Here is a 20,870-nt window from a genome sequence, read left to right on the forward strand (position 1 = left end):
GACTTCCAATAACCACTGCAAGTAGCCGTTATAACCTTAGATAGTGAAAGGGAGAAGTGTCTGATTTCTAGAAAGACAGGTGTGTGAGTTGTATCCACTACTGTGCTTCAGATCATTCTGAATACCTACTACTCCCTTAACCATGCCTAAATTTTCCTTCTTTTCAATTTCTGAACAAATGACCTCTTCCGAAACCTTCTCTTGGGTAAGCTACTTCAGGAGAAAGTGAGGAAGGACAAAACGATATATTGTGTTCAGACGGGCACAACAGAAACCCTGCCAGTACTTGGAGCCGCTGGGCTTATCAGATGGTGTGGACACGCTTTTCATTAGCTCCCTTTGTGGTGCCTACAGAGAATGCCTCAAGGAATTTTCAGGTGCAGAGATGTTCATTACTGATAAAGCCTAAAAGATGAATGGAGAAATTTTTAAATTTAAACATTTTTAAGATTTGGGGGGACTTTCATATGGCTTTATAGCATGCTTGGTTATTTTATCAGAGCAAAATTTAATGTAATACAGTAAGAATACATAAAATGTCAGCCTAAAATACCCAAGAGATAGTGAATCTCCTTTTGCAAGGAATACAGACAGAACAGCAAATCCAGGCTTTACTCTGCAATTCAGGTATTTAGAGTAAATCCCACAGCTTGTTTTCTACAAAAGTTTAATACTTTAGATTGTTTCTTCACAGACTGCATTAAATTTTCAAAAGTAGATATATAGATATCTTAAAAAAAAAATCCCCCTTCAGAAAGCAGTACTAAGCTGGCAGCTGACATAATCAATTGTAACATATTTTTAATGTTGTTGTATGATTTCTCACTGTGTTTATGCAAAAGCCTAGCCGCTCTCATTCAGCAGGTGGCAGCAGACCCTGCAAGAGTGGCTATGGAGTTCCACCATTTGCCAGCTCAGCAGATCCACAGGCCTCCAGGCAGCTCTGCAGCCACAGGTGGCAAACCTTGTCACTAGAACATGGCGCTGCATGGGCACCAGGCCATCTGTCACTGTCAGGCTGCAGGGTACCATTTTGTACAGTTTCTACTACACTGGGCTAAACAAAGGGTCACACAATTAGGTGATGGATTTGGGTCCCATTAAGACAAAATAAATCACTTATTCCCATAATTCAAATTGGTTTAAAGGATGGTCTAACAAATTCTCACAGATTTAAGCTAACGCAATGTGTCCAAGGAGATTCTAAACCTAAAAATACACAGATCTGAGAAAGTGTCTCCTCCTGCATCCACCCAGGGCAGCACGGACTTAAGTGTGCTGGCATGCCTGGTCTCTTCAAGGGCATGCCAGTCCAGGCGTGATGAAATTCCACCTTACTTGTGCCTTCTGGAAAAGCCACAGGCCTTTGAGAGAGCCAAGCCCACTAACTGCCTTTTGTGGACCCCTTCCTATTATCCTCCCCAACCCACAAAGTGAGGAGGAGGAGGAAGAGGGAAATAACTACCATATAACAAAAACCCAACTTCTGAGACTTTCAGTATTGACTAAAGAAAGCATGTCAGAGGCAGGACTCGCCACGACCCAGAGGGGATGTCTTTGAGGATGGGGACATGCCATTCCTGTGTGAGGCAGAGAGGGGTGCAGAGTATTAACATTGTTAATACAATGAGGCATGTAACTACGAGATGCCTCTTCCTATTTCTATGCCAAGTCATAAAGCTATGGTTGCTTCTGAGCACACTGGGGTACTGTCCTTGCAAAGTAAGGCTGAGGTTAAGAGCTGCACCCTTGTGAGGGACAGTTAAATCTCTTGTGCTACTGCTACAAAACAAGCTGCACCCTTTTAGGGAGTCCAGGGCATTCTGTTATATGTTCCCTATCTCTGGCCATCCAGGAAAGAAAGCAATCTGTTCAACTCAGTCACTGGGAGACTACGTGCAGAGGGGGAACAAGTTGTAAGACCATAAGAGAAATGAGTAAAAGAATAAATGATGGCCATTTAGGCACTGGTGAGAAAAAAATGTTTTCAGAACTCCCCCTTCCTCCCAAATCCAGCAAAGCCCTGAAAGTGACCTTTTGGGGTTGCATTAGTAACTTTCTTCTGGTGGTCACAGGAGGTCTGGGAGAGGACGTGGCTTGTTCAGTACTGACAATCTTACCACTTCTATGAAAAACAAGCAAGAGCCTGGGTCCTCATGAGAGGGACCATGATACAGCAGGATGCGCCATGCTGCAGCGGTTGGGCCTCTGCTGGCCATCTTCGCCCTCCACTCCTAGAAGTGGGACAGGAAGGAACAGGAACACTAGAAGCCAAGACAAAGATGGAGGGAGGGCAGCCAGCCAACTGTCCTCAGACTGCTGAGATGGCCCCATAGGAGAAAGCAAGGACATAACTGAACATTTTATCTCCCTGCCCCCCCCATACCCAGACCTGTAAAAAACCCCTGTAAAAAACTAGTACACTAGCTAGGGCTAACCTCTGGATACACAAGAATAGGGAGGATACTAAAGAGAAAACTGAAATCTAGTTTTGCAAGTAATATATAATAGTGTGGCAAAGCATGTCTGGCTTCAAAAACCAGTACTGGAACCCTCTCCTTGCCCAAAGGTATGAAGGGATCTAAAAAATATTAATGCCATAGTCATTCGAAGTGATGATAAGATAAGGAGGATATACATTAAGGGGCGATAAAAATGATTTAGTATGTCTTTGGGGAACTGATTTCCATTTTGGAGATGGATCAATCCACATTCAAAGAACTTTGGGTACTAAGACCGCACTGCAGTATAAAACGGGAATGCATCAATCATGCCCTTTTATCATGGCCAATATCCTCTGCCACTGTCCCCCAAACCCACTCTAAAAGGACTCATTAAAACAACCTTGTATTATGTTAGAAAACACAGATTCCCTACTTTGCTGTCTAGTGTCTTTTCCCTTTGGAAATGGAAAACAAAAAAGCAAGATTTGGCAGCTGTGAGAACAGATAGCAGAGGGTGTGTCTCTGAGGTGGTCAGGTGGGAACTGAGTGGTTTGTGCCAAGCTGGTTTCTACAGCACTCAGGATTAAGTTCTACTTAGCAAGCACAAGGAGCGCTGTTAGTCAAGACAATGTTTGAGAACCACGTGTCATATTAATTCCCTGCTGGTACATGGTGTCAGTCATTTACACTGCAGTTGAAAATCACAGCTCCTCCCGCTATGCAGCATTGCTTATGCCGATGGGATTGGAGCACTAATCATCATGGCTGTCAGAGGAAAGAGAGCTTTGGTTTTGCTGCAGTTTCTTTTTATTCAGAAATTATTTTTCAAACATTTGTCTGGAGTCCACTAAAACAAGCAAGAGACTTTTATAACTTCCGGTTGTCTTACATGGAATTTGTCATGGTACACCTCTGCTCTGCTAACAGTACTTGGGATTTCACTCTCCAAAACCTTTAATGTGGAAACGTTTTGACTGTACCCTGTCACAGCTGAAGGAATACCACAGGATACACCACTCACCATTGATCACCACGGGTACATAAAATAGAAAACAATGCCTAGGTGAGGTGGCAAATACAAACTACAGGAGGAGACAGCAAGACCATTTTATGAATATAGTCTAAAATTGACAGGGAACCAAAACCTTTGACTCAGCCCATCCATACTAGGAAAAGGACAAACCTGCACTATGGGATCCCTAATACCTACAGCTGAAGGTGTGATCCGCTGGGAGGGCACATCAAAATGCTCGGCTCCATCCTAGCTCAGGGCACGCAGATATGATGCCCATCCCAGATGAGTACTTCATCCTTCAAACTGAGTCAACACGATGGATGATCTAAAAGTTCAACCTTCAAATATGTCTTATTTTTAAATGTTTATAAATGATAAATCTGTAAATGCATATCTACTACAACACAGGCCCAGGAAGACTCCAGGCATAGCTCAATTAAGCCACATCTGGCAAGATCAAGAAGAAACATCTCTGTGAGTTAGGCTGCTCAAGTAAAGACAGGCTCTGCTGAAAGCTCAATCAATTAGGCCCATCAGTCACCAGCAAGCCCACAAAGAGAACAACATGGAGTCAGATGCAGACAGAGGCATAGCATAGCCCAGATAAAGAGTCAGTTGGCCTGAATTTGGGGCAAAATCAACTGCTTTGCAGATGTATGACCTTGAGAAAGTTATTTAACTACACTAAGGCCTCGCTTTATCTAACTGTAAGATGAGCTGATTACACTTCATCAACTCAGAGGCCAGCTCTGAAATTCCAACTCCAGGAGAGATAGGAACAGGTAAGAAATTAGCACTGTCACTACCACTATGACTACAGTTTGCTTCCAAATCAATCCATACTTTGAACGACAAAAATACAATAAACTTTGTTTTGAAGATGACATGTATTTTTACACATAAAATAACCTAAGTCCACAAGAGCTAGAATGAAAACCAGTATCAAAGACCAATAACATCTTTTCATGGGAATGCTAGTTTCATCTTGCCATAAAGGAGATTCATACTGTCCTGTCTTCTAAAAATCCATCCTATATTGGTAGGAGTTATGTTTCTACATTAAAAAAGAAGAAGAAAACACAAAGCAACAACTGTCAGTGTTGATATAAAATACCTATTTAAAATTTATTCATATCTGTCACTAATTTCTTAAAAGTAAAAATTGGAAGCTATTTAGATATAAATGCTAATTAAGTCTTTTACTTCAGGAAAATCTCAAAATTTCTCTCTTCTAACAGAATAAGAAGTAACTGCAAATTGGCAAAGCAGTGCTACTAGAGGTGTCTCCGAACTTGATTGAAGAAAAACGACTCATGCGGTGCACCTCTTATCACAGCATTCCTGGTGACGCCATTTTACTCCTTCCTCACTGCCATCTTAGTGCCACGGAAAGCTTCTAGCGGGCTGGCCGACATGCTTGCTTATCTACATTATGGCATTGCCAGAGCATTCAAAGGTTTGATACGAATACATTTTTTTTTTTTTTTTTGTAGCAAAGAGCCAGCCCTGACCCTTTACTACCAGGAAAGCTAAAACTGTATGAGAAAATCAAAGTTTCCAGTTTGAAGAGATTTGGGAATCTCCTACAAGTACTGGAAAGGAGAGCCTCTTCCCAGTAACCAAACTTGAGTAGACCATGGTAGAGGCAAATAAATAAATAAATAAATTGGAAAGCAACTGGGTCTCAGCTATCTTCCCAGAGTACCTCCGTACGTGGCTTCCATAAAGCCAGAGAAAGAAAACAAGACCAGAATCTTCAACCAAGTTTTACTCTAAAAATTTCAAAGGAAGGCTTTGTGACATCCTTCATGCCATCCAACCAAACATTTTATGCAAGCAAAGCTGCAGTTAAAATGGTGTGCTAATTTGCTGCCCTAAAACTCTTTTATTTCAAAGAGCAAGCCTTATAAAAACCAAGGGGAAAGAATCTCTTTGCACTCTACCATATATCTAAACAACGAATATATTAAATGTCCTTCCCAGGATTAAAATAATTACATTGAGATCTAGGCTCTTATACTGCAACCCTAAGATTTATGTAAGATTTATGGAATCTTTGTAGGATTCTGAACAGGGCTTAGGATAACTGAGCTTTCCTATTTCAATTAAAAGACTGATGTGAAAATCTTCCTCTCCCTTAGTTTCAAAAACAGCTATTAATTAGAGAAAACCAGCATTCAGTTAGTAGGATGAATAACAGCTAGTGCAACAAGACCTGGAAGAACAGCTGGCTTTATAAATTTGATATCAAGTGAAAAGGATTCCCAGATTCTCAGTTCTGTTAAGATTCAACTCCTCAAACGGCTACTAAAGGATTTTGAACAAATTCTTCATGATATAGTTTACTGTAAGATACACTTACTACAAATTCTGCAGGGTTAAGTGCCGTTAAAAAATAAACACACAAATCAAAGTTAAAATCCACTTATTTCCTCTCAGTAACAGCATAAAGGAACAAAGGAATAAGCCAAGTCAAATCCAATTAATTTTAAGAATCAAGATTTCTAAGCTTACAATCACAAACAAGAGTTTTCCATAAGTAGCTTTGAAGTCACAACTATTAATTAACAGAAGGCACTAAGAATCATCCCCATTAATGAGAGTGAAAGTCTCAATCTATTGATCTTTTTAGGAGAAAAATCTTGTTTTGTTAAAACATTTTTTCTTATATATTTCAATCGGTTACTATAGATCATTAACACGGAAAGCTTTTCTTCTAAAAACAAAAAACAAAAACAAAATCTAAACTAAAATCCAGCAATTTTCTTCAGGAATGGAAAATAAACTGTTTGTAAAAGACAGTGAAAAGAAGCTTGACCTCTTAAATATATCATATTTGGATTTTTTTTTTTCTCCCAAGTGTCATTTTCACCTTTTGCCTGGTGATAAACTCATACCTCTCATTAACTTATATTACCAGAGAAGAATTAATTTAAAGCATGTGTTAAAATCACTCACAGAACCTATATTCCAAACATACATGTATCACACTTGGTTTCTGACACATGAAAACATACATCCAAGAACATCTGTCTTACACCTTTAATATCTGCAGCGTTCATTCTAAAGTCTATTTTGCCCATTCAACCAAAGACAAATTTTCAACCTCTCCCCGCTATGAGTATATGAGAAATACTTACTGTAGACAAAAGGATTCCATTTTCTTTCTGGAAATATTCTCCACCCTCCTAGAGAACTCTTCTATGCAGTGTGCAAATTCATTTTCTGAGTTTTACAGTCACAAAGCTCTTGTGCCACAGAGCCGAATGTAAATGAAATGGCCCTGCAGCTGCCTTTAGAGCGCAGCTCACCTCAACCATGATACAGCTAATTGTTAAAAATGGTGGCTGAGACATTTTCCATACATTAAATTAAGGAGCTCTGATGAAGACGCTGGCATCCACCCACTTCAGACAAAGGAAAATAATTTGCAACTGTACCAAGGCACAGATAATTGAGTCATCTCTCATACAGGGTCAGTGTTAGAGGTTTCCTCCATCTTTACAAAATGCAAACCACAGCTCATTGTCTCATCTCAGAAATCAATTCCTTGCAAGGCTGCACTGGGTCAGAGTTTTAAAGGAATCTTAGTAATGGGGAAATCCAGACCTCCAAAGCCGAGATGAACAAAATTCTCAGTTCCTCTCCCTTCCCTGAGCAGCTCTCCTCCATTCCCTACTTGACAGCTCCTCAAGTCTTCCCATTGTTAAGAGTACAGAAAGTCACCCACCTCTGAAGGGAGCTAAATCTCTCAACTAGGTGAGCAATTTCCAAGTCCCTGCTTCAGAAAGAAGTCCAGACCCTACAGGTCCCATGATACAAATACATTCCTTGGGATAAAAAGCTATACATCACCGTCTTCTCCTGTTATTTGTACGGGAAGACAACAAGCAAGCTGCTTTTTAACACTGAATCAAAAGCATTTTCATCTCTGATATTAATCAAGGTATTAAAAGTGTTATAGGCAACATTTATCATTTCATTACCCTCCAGATAATGCTTACATGACTTAGGAAGTTTCCATCTCATGTACAGAAATCACATTCTCTACACCAAAAATGTGAAATATACTTAAAGGACTTGTACTCTTTTGAAGATAAATATAAGAAAGAAAAAGTATCATAAATGAAATTATCTACATTTGATAATACTTAAAAATCCACATCTTGGGTGTTACTATTTAATTATTCTCATTTAAAGCCTTATGCTAAAGCATTTCCTATGAGATAACCCCAAATACTTCCAATAGTACTTTTTCTCTATAACAAAATATAAATGACTGAATTAAGACATCCTACACACACACACACACACACACACACACACACACACACACACACGGTCACCTACAATCCCAAAGGATCTGGTTTTAGTAAGGAAAGGAAATTCTATTTTAATGCTTTAATTTTTTTAATTTAAGAATTCTGTGCTTTACAATGCATCTTTTAAAAAAAATCCTAGAGTCCATACTACTTACTTAAAAATGAAGTCTGCAAAAATCAAAAATAACCAACTCTTTAAATCTTTAAGCAATTATTTCTCTGCCCCACCCAACTTTTTTTTTTTTTTTTTTAAGAATAATATTAGAATGACAAGGCACAAATCTGAACAATTCTTGGGAGAGTAAAGTACCTTTTTTCTATCAAATAAATCTTCTGAATTTATCTTAAAATTTTAAACAAGCCAAGATCTTGTCTTTCAAAGGTACTGCAGCAACATGCTGTCGCTCTATTTACTAGGGTGCATTTATCTGAATTTCTTTACAAAACATAGACAAATCCTACCTGCAGCTCTCAAATTTTAGGAGTTACAGACCAGTCGATGCTGTTGGTCACTGCAGCTCTTGCACCACCTTCTATGTGGGATGAGCTCCACCGGACCGGTGCTCAAGTTTTTCCCACTCCAGACAGCCAGAATGGGGGGGGGGGGGGGGCGGGGGTGAGGAGAGGGAGGGAGAGGAGAGAGAGAGAAAGAAGAAAAAGCAAAAGAGAACGCCCTGCAAATGTTGATATGACTGAAGCATTAAAGACTCCAATTAGACAATGAGATTGCAGGGTCCCCTTAAAAAGGGGGGCACTGCAGCCCCTAGGGCACAACACCCATCACTTGTGCTGCTCCACACAAATTCAGAGAAGTCAGCCATCAGTTTGAAAGCACAAACTGATGGGAGTAACAGTTTATAGGTTACAGAAGGGTATTTTATTGTTAACGGACTGTACCAAGTTAAGATTTAAGAGGGGGAGAGACAACATGTAGGCAAGGAATGCTATGATACTTTTTTTTTTCCAGCCCAAGCCACTGCAATTACTCTGATGTGAATTTTTGATGACTTCCGACATCTTGCATGGTTAATAATCGCTTCAGCTGTCATGTTTGGTTAATGTGGAAAATGCATTTGCTGCATTGTGATGCAGTGCTGTGGCCACAGATTGTAACACCAGTTGTGAAGCTGGTCCCTTAACTGAGCAGCAGGAATTTGCACATGCCATGATGCTAAAATAAATGGTAGTTAAAAGATTTTATACAGCAGCAGATAGATTCTGCCATTTTAGCCTACAGAATGTGTAGATCCAATATACACAAGCATCTCAGATCACTGTGCCCTCATCAATTGTACTGTCCTTCAAACAGAACAGTAAATTCACCATCTTAAGTGTTTGGCCTCTCAGTAGTTAAAAGATTTCAATACTGTTTAAATAACTATTCAGATTAATTATAGCTTTGAACAGAACTGAGGCTATTTGCATTTCAGGAATATACAGCCAATGAAACTGTCAGTGACACAGGAAAATGCAGACCTTTTATTAACATATGCTCGGCTCAACTGTCACTTCTCTGTACAACATTTAGAGAAAAATATATGATGTGTAAGTAATGAATATTCCCATTCTGCCGTAATGGTTTTTAAAAGAGCTCCTCAGACAGGGAATTTTTTCCCCCTGTGTTTTAATGTATAACCTGAAAATTAAAGACTACATTAAAATACCAACATATGCTTTTCATTGTCACTAAAAGAAACTCAACGCAGCAAACAACTGTGCAATTGCAGAAAAGCCTGTGAAAAAGCAAGAATCAAACCACACGAAGAATCAGGCATCAGATGATTAAAGTCAAGCCAGTCAGGTAGTAAACCGTCATTATGGTGCAGATTGAAGAAAAAAAAAGGGGGGGGGGGGGGAGAAAGAAAGAAAGAAAAAAGAAGAGGAAAAAAATGTGAGAAACACCCCTCCATCTTCAAAAACAAAACCCACAAACCCTACGATTGCAATCTGTAGGTTTGCAAAACCACCACCTATACTGCAGAACCAGAATGACACATGATATTTACTAACTTTGTAATATATTTTTATACAAATATTAACTTGGCTACTTAGCGTCAAGAATTTGGCTACTTAAGCTTCTTATTCATCTACAATCATCATTTTGGTATTTAAAGAAGCAGAACCAAGACTTTGGCTTTAAAAGAAAAACAAAATAATTAACTTATATTTCTTACATCAGAACTTTAGCCAATTAAATGCTCAGAGTTGAAATGTTGCAGACATTTCTGCCTTTATAAAAAAAATTACCAAAAAAGAATGAACATAGGAACACACGGGTATCTGAACAGTGCATAACAATGAAAGAAACTTCTGCGACTAACATAAAAATCAACTCATGATTTCCTTTGTTTTATTCATTGTGATAGCACCAAATGCATAATTTGGAGGTGCATGTGCTAACAAGCGCTGTAAAGTGTAAGAGCATTCTAGTTTTGTTTTCTTCCCCTAACTTAAAATTAACTGCATGAACAGTGCTATTAGGTGCCATAGCAGATATCACAGTGTGGAAGCTAACATGCAACAATTCAAGTTTTTTTTTTTTTTTTTGTTCCAGACCCAATACACGGTACCACTAGCAGCTCAGAAAGTGCACAAGGAAGGAAGGAGGGAACATGTATTGGGGGTAGCTTTGAAATTAACCAGGCTCAGCTTATGCTCCAATTACCCAACAAAAGACAATCCTGGGGGACCTCTCTCTAAACCAGTTCAAGAAGCAAACTCTTTTGTTTCTGATCAAATAAATACTGCATTGGAGCAGAGTCCCTATGTAATAGAGGAGTCTCTGCCTGGGGATGGAAGGGGCACGAAGAAAAAAAAAAGAACCCCAAAACTCCCTTGTGGTTAAGTCAAACCATTACAGTGATGGTTTAAAACCTATTCCTGAGGGAGACATCTGAAGTTCACTAGAGGAGAGAAAACCCCTTTATTACCAAAACAAAACAAAAAAATCTTTGAGTCCCTATTAAGACATTTCTCTCCAACAGTAGAGCCAACAAATAAATTAAATTTATGCTAGGATCAATTGTAAACCAGCTTGGACTCTGTCTTCTTCCAATCTAGGAGTATGCCAAGGAAACCAGATGAGTTGCAGAATATTCTGACTACAAAAGATCCTGGAACAGAGGGTATGAGAAGTGTTAACTAAGCTGCCTCACACCCCAGGTGCCTGAATATATATACATGGAGGTCATAAAAATACTGAAAAGAAGCCACTTTACAAAGGAGGTACTTCTCCCATGTTTTGTCACTAGCTGAACATAAAGTGATCAATTCCTAAACATTCATTCAGTAGTCCCTTATTTATGTTTGTTTTGGCTTTATATAGACCTAAGCATCAAAACCTAGAAGAAAAAAGGGTAGGTAACTAGTACACCTAGCATTTACTAATATAAGAAATAAAAATGGGCTTGCTTATACAAATGGAGATAATATCTGATCCTTTCTACCAAAGGGATGGATACCACATTTCAAAATCCTCTGTGCACTGCGCACCATTCTTAACTACAACAGCTAGTTGTACATCAGATACACCCTATATAAAAAACCTAGACACCTAAAAGTATAAAGACAGATGGAGCTTACTATCACAAAGTGGATTAAGGTCTCTGTGTATTTGAAAAATCTCTGAATTTCAGGTGAGGGCCTGAATTCTTAAACAGCATTCTATGCAAAATCCAACAAAGCATGCCTTTACACAGTTCCTCAGAATTCACTGTAATGAAAATCTTCAATAGAAAAGCTTCAAGTTTATTTCTATTTCCATCTCTCTACAGATTCTAGCAATCAATCCATTAAAGAGCTTCTTAGCCAAGCACACATATAGGAGAAAGTAGGACACTTTACCCAACTTAAGGTATCCAGATTCCAAAGACTCTCTGACCTTCATGTAGTTAACTGGTTTGAAGATCTCTGAGCAAGAAAAAAGAGTGGAGGGGAAGCTAGTTCCAAATTCCTTAGGCCCACACTCGAAACGTACCAAGGATGAGACATTCTTGAAGATGTGACATTAGTACTCTTTATTTTCTACCTATTATCATTGATAAGATTATAGAACAGAAAAAGGAAGCCATTGAAATTATGTGGCTTAGGTAGAATTATAATCATAATTGCCAGGTGAAATTATCATGTTCACTCGAACAACTATAAAGCTCTAATGTACCCTGACAATATGCATGGCTTTATCCAGGAATCAAACTCTGACAGATCCCTGGTGAGCTCTGTTCTACCTTCTGCCAGGTTCACTGGGCTGGTAGGAAGATAAAGTAATATCACTGGTGCGTAAGTGCTTTTAAGAGTTAAGAATGAGAGGCCATGTGAGGTTGGGCAATTACTGTGCCCTACCCCCTAGCCTTCTGAGGCATAGCTGGATCCCATTTCCCATCGCCCTCATCATCAATGTCCTCCTGGCTACTTTCTTCTCACTGAGACCTTGTTCCCTTGCCCCACACCATACACTTTCCCCTCCCATATGTTCATTTTCACTGCCACAATTCTTACCTCTACACCAGTGGCTCTGGAAAATTCTGTCTGGAGCTATTTCCTGAACAGTACTTATCCTATCTCTAGATGTTTCGGGGGCATTTCCACAGGATATCTTGCCAGAACATCAAAAATTGAAATGAAATCTCAATTCTCAATCCAGTTAATCTTCCTAATTCTCTGCCTCGACCAATAGCACCAACCCTTCTCCTCGTTACAAACTTCAAGTTATTTCTGAACATCCTCTTAAGCCCATCAGGCACGAAGTGTGGCAGATGTTTTATTCCAGCATCTCTCACACATCTTTTCCTCTGTGCATTTTCTCACCCACCAACCTGGTCCTGGTGTCACCACCATGGCTGGATTATTACAATGATCTCTGGACAACACCTCAGCAGGTATCTCTTCTACTGGCCAAGCCAACTTCCATGTTTCCACACACTCCCCCCTTTCTTCTTGACATTTACCTGCTCCAAAACTTTCGACAGCATGTACTGCCTACACTATACTGCTTGGCAGCCACTCCTTCCACATTTGATACTCCCTCCCTGACAGATTTTATTTCTTAGCACATAACTTCTGTTCTCACCTCCCTGACTTTGGTCAGGCTATTATTCTCATATCCTCTTTCACTTGCCGCAAGCTAAGCCCGTTTAATCTTTCAAAGCCCCATTCAAATCCTGTCTGTTCCAGGTGGTCTTCCACAACTATTCCAGAATTCACTCATCATTACCCATTCCTCTCCTCTGAAGTCCTATTTCATCGGGAACCTCATTTCATCAGGAACCTCGTATCATTCCCACTCAATTCTGTCATTTTGCACACTCTTGGACAGTTTGATTCTATTATAGCAACATTAGTCAGTCTTGACTCTCCAGGTAGAAGACAATGGACTTATGAATTTATGTTTATTCTAATTATCATCAGGGCCTACTATTGTGTTGTCCTTAATGGGCACTCAACAATACCATTTTGTTGATTTTTATTAGTGTTCACTATACCCCACCCAGGTAGACACAGGCAAAGACTTCAAGGGGAGCTAAATATTACTTCTCTGTGTTGTTTGTTCTTTCAAATTTCTTTAGCTCCCTGAGATCACTGTAGCCTTAGGTAGGAAGACAGATGCTGAGGTAGTTCTTGGCCAACGTGCAGAGGCACCAAGCTCTTGTCTATGACTAAGCATCATTACCAATAATATTCAATTCCCAAAGTCGGCTTTCTTCTCAGTTGCATCCAGTGCCAAGGAGGTTCAGGGAAGATGAGATGGTCCTGGCCCAAAGTCAGTGGTGTGGCACTCACAGCTGATCTGTCCTGACAAATCAGCTGAGAAGGAAAAAGCAATCTGCTAATTTTATCAATGACATTTCACCTTGAATACTGTTTTAAGTGAGGGCCGCTAGATTTAAGCAGTCAATAAAAATCAGCTGATATCTGCTTGTCATTATTTAGCAGTAAAACAAACAGAAGTTCCATCTCTGTTACTCATATACAAACTCGTCTACCCAGGGGTCAAGAAAAAAGAGGGAAAAGAAAGCTCCCTTTGCATTAAGAAGCTGATGAGTTTCCTCTGCCCCAGAGCACGGTTCTGCCACTGGTATGCCTATAAATTGGAAAGGATGGAAGCAGGGTTTAAAAGGAGGCCAAAACTTAATGCACAAGGGTGAAAGTATTTCACAAGTAAGATTTCCATTTTAAATACGTTTTCAGGAAGCAGTGCCCCAGTCAATGCAGTTACTAATGGGAATGGGCTAACATGGGAGATGGAAGCATCTCTCCTCAAAAATTCCTCCAGGGCAATTCACTGTAGTCCCAGATTTCAGAAAATCAGAATGAGGAGAGCTCTCAGTCAGTCAATCTGTCTCTCACACACACACACACTCACAGTATCTATCAGGCCTCAGTATTTATATAGAGGTAACAAGTGATTTTGGCAAGAACTTGTAGTCTATATAAAGAAGGTCTATCTCAATAAAAAATATGAAATAATAAAGTATATGAAGACTCAGAGTCACAGCCATGAAATTTCAGGGGTAATTCATTTCCCTTGTGGCACAGATTAAGAAATTAGTCCCTTGTTTTCTTAAACTGTGCCACAAGGGAAAGAGAAACCCAGATTCTGGCCAAGGTCACACAGTGACCTGGTCTAGGTCCTGGGTTCAGGTTCTGAGTTTCTTGCTTACAGAACTCTTTGCACAGCATAATGGGACACTATGTGTCTTTAGTATGTGCCTGAACCGCAGACTCCAGGGAATCTTAAGTTATCACATGGGATAATGGTGGATACAAAAGAAAGGCTTCTAGCTTACTAGTTCTTGTTACAAATGTGTTCTATTCAACAGATGTATTTCTTACCAGGTTGATTGTAAATAGAATTCTGTTAAATTCTATTTTAAATTCAGTAGAGAAGCTGTTATTTGAAGGAATACTAAAGCTAAATATCACCCCAAAATTTCTTCTATATATGCAGATATTCAGAGCTTGCATTTGCTTATTGAAGCAAGGTTTATAATATTATTATTATTTTAGAGAAGAGACACTAATCTTGATGCAATTTTTTCTGCATAATTTTCTATTTCTGATATCAATAAAAAAAAAGGATTTCTCAATAAAAAGAAAAGGATTACTAAAAATTATCCACTCCTCAATAACTTACACAGGAAAAAACTGCATTCTGTTATCTGGTCAGATTTTCAAATTCACTGCCATACAAAACAGAGTTCTTGAAATTTTTCTATGAAGGAAATTGTAGTCCAAGATTCTATTTTCTCATTAATCCTTATAAAGTTGAATATGGCATTCTTCAAAGCAAGAAATAAATTTTGGTATTAAGTCCTAATAAAATTATACTCAGGGATGCAATCCCTAAGAAAATTATAAAATATGAGAAGAGCAGCAAAATGACTGTGAAAAAGAAAATATGCTGATGCCCCACAGGATTCTGGCCATGCAAGAGAGGCCGGGATTGGTGAGGAGGCCCTGCCTTCCATCTCCCACCACTTCAAATCAGGACAGACAACTAAGGCAAGCCAGAACTTATGTTGCCTTATGAGAGGCAGGTTTCATCTCTTTTCAGTCAGGTTTTCATCTCTGTATTTTTCACTTCTACAGTAGGAACTCAAGGATCTGCAATTCTAAAAGTTTTATGAAAATTAGGGTGATTTTAAAACCTGCTTTTCCCACACCATTCTTTTCTCCACCAGCCTTCCAACAGTGACACCAGTGGAAATCATTTCAAAAACAATGGTCCGGTTTTATTAACATGCCTCTTACCACTAAGTCCTCCAGCAAACTACTTGAGGTGACTAAAACATTTCCAGTTCTAGTACTTTGCCATCACTCGTCCTTAAGTTGATGCTGGGGTATTCCAAGTAGCCAACCCCCCCTGAGGTAAACCGAAAAACACTGAAAATCTACTAAGGATGGTGACCATATTATATTCACTTAGGGAGCTTAACAAAGATTCATGCATAGGGTCAAGTGCTCAAAATATATTTATTGATTAGCCTATGAATTATTGAGGGCTGTTACTCAGAAACTCTAGAAATGTCTACACAAGTACAGACTGTCATCAACATTCTGACTGCGGTGCTTCATGGAAAATTTACACCTAGAATGCAATCAAGTGTTCCTGTGAAGCTAGCTACCTATATACTATTCGAACTTAATCTAATTAAGTACTATTTAAGCCTTACTAGTGAAATGAGTATGGTGAAATATGGGTAAAATGCCTTCTTAAGGCTACTTACATACAATTTCTAAAAGGAAGAGGTAATGAAGTCTAGTAGAAAGCATACTGATGTTGGAGAGAGAAGTGGGTTCTAGGTAGCCGTGCACAAGTCATTCATTCACTACACATCTCAGTTCCCCCATCTATAAAATGGAGAACTTCACCAGACCTACCTGAAGTAAGAACACTGTATCTTCAGCTACCTATACAATAGAATTACTCTTCAAAACAAAGAGAAGCCATTTCAAATGATTTCTAAGACACAGGCTTTGCACATTTTAATACATTTTTCAAATATGCAGACTGATTTAGACATTTCCAAGGAAATAGTTATTCTGCCTCTCTGCTTTCTCTCATGGCATCTGTTGTTACCAGCATTGAAGGAAAAGTAAAATCTAATGTCATTAACAGTAGACCCAAGATCCCCAGCACTCAATGCAGGAGGAGGGCACAAAGAGAAGCAAATGAAAAGGTAAACAAAATGAGGTCGAGAGAAGCTAAGAGAAAGGCAGAGAAAATCAGGTTAATGAATAAAAACAAGTCCATCTTTCATCTCTCCTGGCTCCTACTGATGGCAGACGGTGTATTTAATCTGCTGAGAGACCAGATTTAAGGCCTCCCTTTGGCATAGTCCATCCATGAATTATTAACGTTTGCAGAAGCAACAGCACATCCGCTCACAGCGATCAGAGAGGATAATGATAATTAACCAAGATGGGATTATTAATCCCTTCACTTCCCTTTCCTGTCTCCCTCTCTTCATTCCCCTCTGGGCTCTGACTGCTTTTCAGGCTATGTATTTTGAGCTACAGCCTCAGTAGCTCAGAAGTTGATAACTTCATAGTGAATGAGTAATCAATGACCAATTATAAGTTTTTAATATATACACATTTTTCAGATATAGTTTACTGACCAATGTATCCGTGATGAAGCAAAGACACAAACAAGGGTCGTTACAAATTCTTTATGGACTCAAACACTCAAAAGATAAACACACTCCTTTGCAGGCTCAAAGTTCAGGGCTGGTACACAGGTGGATGAAGTTTAAAAGTTAGCAAAGATGGCTAGAAAAGCAGGATTTACCTACACTAGACCTCTGCCATCATTTACTCCAGTTGACCTCAAAGTGGAGGGCTTGTTAAACAGATTCTGGGTCTCACTTTCAGAAATCTGGATTCAGTGGATCTGGGGCAGGGCCTGAGAATCTGCATTTCTATTAAGTTTTTGGTAATGCTGATGTTGCTAGTCTGGGTACCACACTTCAGAATAACCAACAAAGAGCTTCTTTCTGTTTGTCAAAGGCATTCAGGGCGTGAGAAGGATGGAGCAGGAAATTAAAACCAACCTGAGGCAGAAAGCTAATACAAAAACAGATGAGATTTGCAGCTCCTTTCCCTTCTTAACTCCCAGGGAAAAACCTAGATGCTCTGCAATATGTCTGCTGCTCCAAAATAAACCTCGTTCCATAACACTCCTCCTCCCCCAACAAAAAATGAGCTAGTAGGATGAATAGTTAACAAATGGTGAAGAACACATATGAAACTGGGAGCTGAGGGATCCCTGGGTGGCGCAGCGGTTTAGCGCCTGCCTTTGGCCCAGGACGCGATCCTGGAGACCCGGGATCGAATCCCATGTCGGGCTCCCGGTGCATTGAGCCTGCTTCTCCCTCTGCCTATGTCTCTGCGTCTCTCTCTCTCTCCCTGTGTGACTATCATAAATAAGTAAAAATTTAAAAAAAAATGAAACTGGGAGCTGGATTAATTTATAACTTAATTCCTAAAACATGAGAAACAAAATCAAATATTCCTCTTTCCTTGGTCATTTTTTTTCCCTATCACTCCCTCTTCTTAGGATTTTGCTTTAATGTATAATCAATCCTCAAAAAGAGTAAGTTGTAACACTCTCACCCAAAACCTTAGTTTGCTGTGTACAGAAAATTCTTACAAGTCCTCAATATCAAGCTGAGTCAGGCACCAAAAAAACGAAAGCATAGTATTAGCAGAGTCCATAGGAAAGGGCCCAAAATAAAGAAACATACTTCAGGGCACCCATTAGAAGAGCAAAACATAAGCAAGTTATATATATGGATAAAACTAAATATCACTTCTTTGGAGTTTGCAAATGCAATTGAAAACACAAGTAATGAGAACACATGAGGAAGAGGCAGCCAGCAAGGCCAGGCTGGCACACAACGCATCTCTCCACCTGGCCCAGCTCAACCACACACCTAAACCGGGCTCACTCTACATGGCCAGACAGCTGTGGTAGTGAACGCTATGAGGCTGGAGGAACCATTTAAGAGCCATGATTTCACAACTAAGAGATGCTCAGAAAAAAGGAGGTACACTCCCCCGTTAGCAATAACTGCTCTGGATGGGACAGCCAGTCTAAAAGGGGGGGGGGGGGTAGTAGAAGGGGCAGAGAGAGAGGGATGCAAAAGATAAAAGGAAACTGAGAATGAAAGGAAGACAGGAGAAAAGATACAAAGAACAGACAAAAGGAATGTAAGGGAAAACAGCCTAAAGAAAAGAAGGAAACCCCATCTTCTCTAAACCCTGACAGTCTAGTCCACCCAAAGTTCCAAATATGACATGTGTTCTAGTTTGCCACTCTCCATTTGCTTGCCACCAATGACCTACTCAGAGAGCATAAACCACACTGATCAGCTCTATCCAGTACAAGTTTCCAGAGACTCAAGCCCCTTCACATAAAGGGCACCTGAAAACTATTCACCAGCAGCAACAAACATTGGTATTGTTTTTGTTCCAAAGTGTACCTCGGATGGGAAAAGTGAGGCTTGCTACAACTCAGTTTATGGTATTACTCTTCTAAGTAGCATTTTCCTCACTACAACTGATTTAGACCAGCAAAGCTTTCGCACGGAAGGGAATAAATGGAAATGTCACTTCAAAGAAATAGGTAAGAGAAGGTCTGGGAGGAAAGACAAAACCAAAACATCAAGAAATGACCAGTGGCAAAAGAACGAGCTTAGTGTCTTTGCAGAAAGACAAAATAATAAGGATACAAGGCAAGGCATTAAGAAGTATCTGGGTTCAAGTTCAACCTTTGATTCTAAGTAATCTCTCCATCTTGGTTTCAGGATCTTTCCCTTCTAAATAAAGATGATGCCAACACCCATTCAACACATTCCACCGTGAGGAATAAAGACAGTGATGGGCAAAGCCCACTGCAAAATATTACAAGATGGAAGAAGTATTATGGTGTGCCACTCAAAGTTCACATATTTCAGGCCTGTCACTTTTCCCTACATCTTCCAAATTAGGACAGAGTCACAGATAACCATTCTTTCAAATGGTTTGAGGGGAGTGGCAAAATGACTAATTATTCATGAAACCGGCATGTCTCAGATCCCTTTCCACACATTAGGAAGCTTTTCCATTACAGAATAAAGGAAAAGACTGTACATCGTTTTTTAGGAACTGACCAATTCTGAACTCTGGGGGTCATCTTTATAGCTGATCTCTTATACACACTTTATGGACTAGTTCCTCATCTTCCTGTTAAATCAACTTTCCCTGTCACTTCAAACAAATGTTCCATAGCCTCAAGTACCTAGGTCCAGACAATTTAATACTTCCAAAATGGTGGCTGTTCGGACAACTTCGAGGGGCAATGTGGCAGTCAAGATGTGTACTTGGGGGGCATGTTCCAAGTTCTCTGAATTAAGCATGTCTTACCTTTGTAATTAGGGGGGATAGTGAATCTTCTCTCCTAAAGCCATTTAGTTCCGACTCACACTTTCAAAATCCCAAATTTAATGTCTCCTTGTCATCTAACTCCCTCGGCCCTCATCTTCTCTTCCAGTCAAGATGTGTCCACGTTGTGAAAGAAGAGGGGGAAAGTCTTTTGCAGACAGTGATTCCTTCTCCTCTAACCACTCTGAGCCAAGCTCCTTCTGTAAGCAGAACACCTTAGCAGCCCCTTGGCTAGATTTGAATTCCAACTTTATGCTAGGAGAGTGGCACCAGGCACATGCTGAGGGCCATTTACATGGGAGTGCCTGTGACCTACTCTGAACACTATCATGCCTTTTCAGTTCTCTACTTGGTCTTCTCCTCAAGACTGTTATGTTAGTCTGCATTTATTAGTAAAAGCCAGTTAGTCCACATAGTACCAATTTGCGTGACTCCAGGTCACCTCACTTTTATGTTGTCTCCTAGAAGTGAATAATTTTGCTGTAGAGAAATTATTTCCTGTATTCTGGAGCACACACAAAGTCGAGGGCCTTGTCTGTGTCTATAAAAACCAACACACATAATACCCTTAGACAGCCAAATCATATTATAAGATGCAAGATTTCAACATTCCGGCACACTGCCAGAGCTTAATGGCCAGTCAGACGCTAAGTAAGGAAATGGGTCTGCATTAAACCTACAAATAAGTCAACAATCAATAGTTCAGGATTACAGTAAAAAACTTGATGTGCCCTTTAAATTGCTTCTAGCATCATTCTTCTAACTCAAGCTCAGCTTCAGAAGCAAAACAAAACAAAGATGATCAAGCAAGAAGCTGAACACAACCTATTTTCACAAGCACAAAGCCTTGGCATTTTGAAACTAAAAGCTGCTCCAAGATTTCACAGAAACCCTTTACAATATACCTGTAGGGCAGCAAACCTGAGAAATAATAGGCTGAGCTTTAGACAGTAAATTAAACTGACAGCTCAGTAAGCACAAAACTAATGCAAAAAAGCAAGCACCTGGAGATAAACGGGTAAAGGTTTGGCCTTCCTGCAAAACTCATCTTCCTCACCCCACCCAAAACCAGCAGGGGTTGGTATAAAGGTTTAGGAAGTATGTTCCAGCTTTTTCCTCAATCAAGATTATTTTACTACTACACATATGTAAATAAGAGCAATGCTC

General features: G+C 39.7%; 1 protein-coding gene across 2 annotated transcripts in view; it reads right to left on the reverse strand.

Moving 5' to 3' along the window:
• Positions 1-20,870, reverse strand: part of NUP93 (nucleoporin 93) — a 109,679-nt gene that overhangs the window by 46,883 nt on the left and 41,926 nt on the right. The window contains exon 1 of one of the 2 annotated variants that reach the window (XM_041767377.1): positions 8,244-8,358. The exons of the other annotated variant lie outside the window; for it this stretch is intronic. The gene's annotated coding sequence lies outside the window, so the exon portion shown is untranslated. Of the gene's footprint in view, positions 1-8,243; positions 8,359-20,870 lie in introns of those variants that run through there. 2 annotated transcript variants of the gene reach the window in all.

This window comes from Vulpes lagopus, chromosome 8 (assembly GCF_018345385.1).
Source record: "Vulpes lagopus strain Blue_001 chromosome 8, ASM1834538v1, whole genome shotgun sequence".
In the NCBI taxonomy this organism is placed as follows: domain Eukaryota; kingdom Metazoa; phylum Chordata; class Mammalia; order Carnivora; family Canidae; genus Vulpes; species Vulpes lagopus.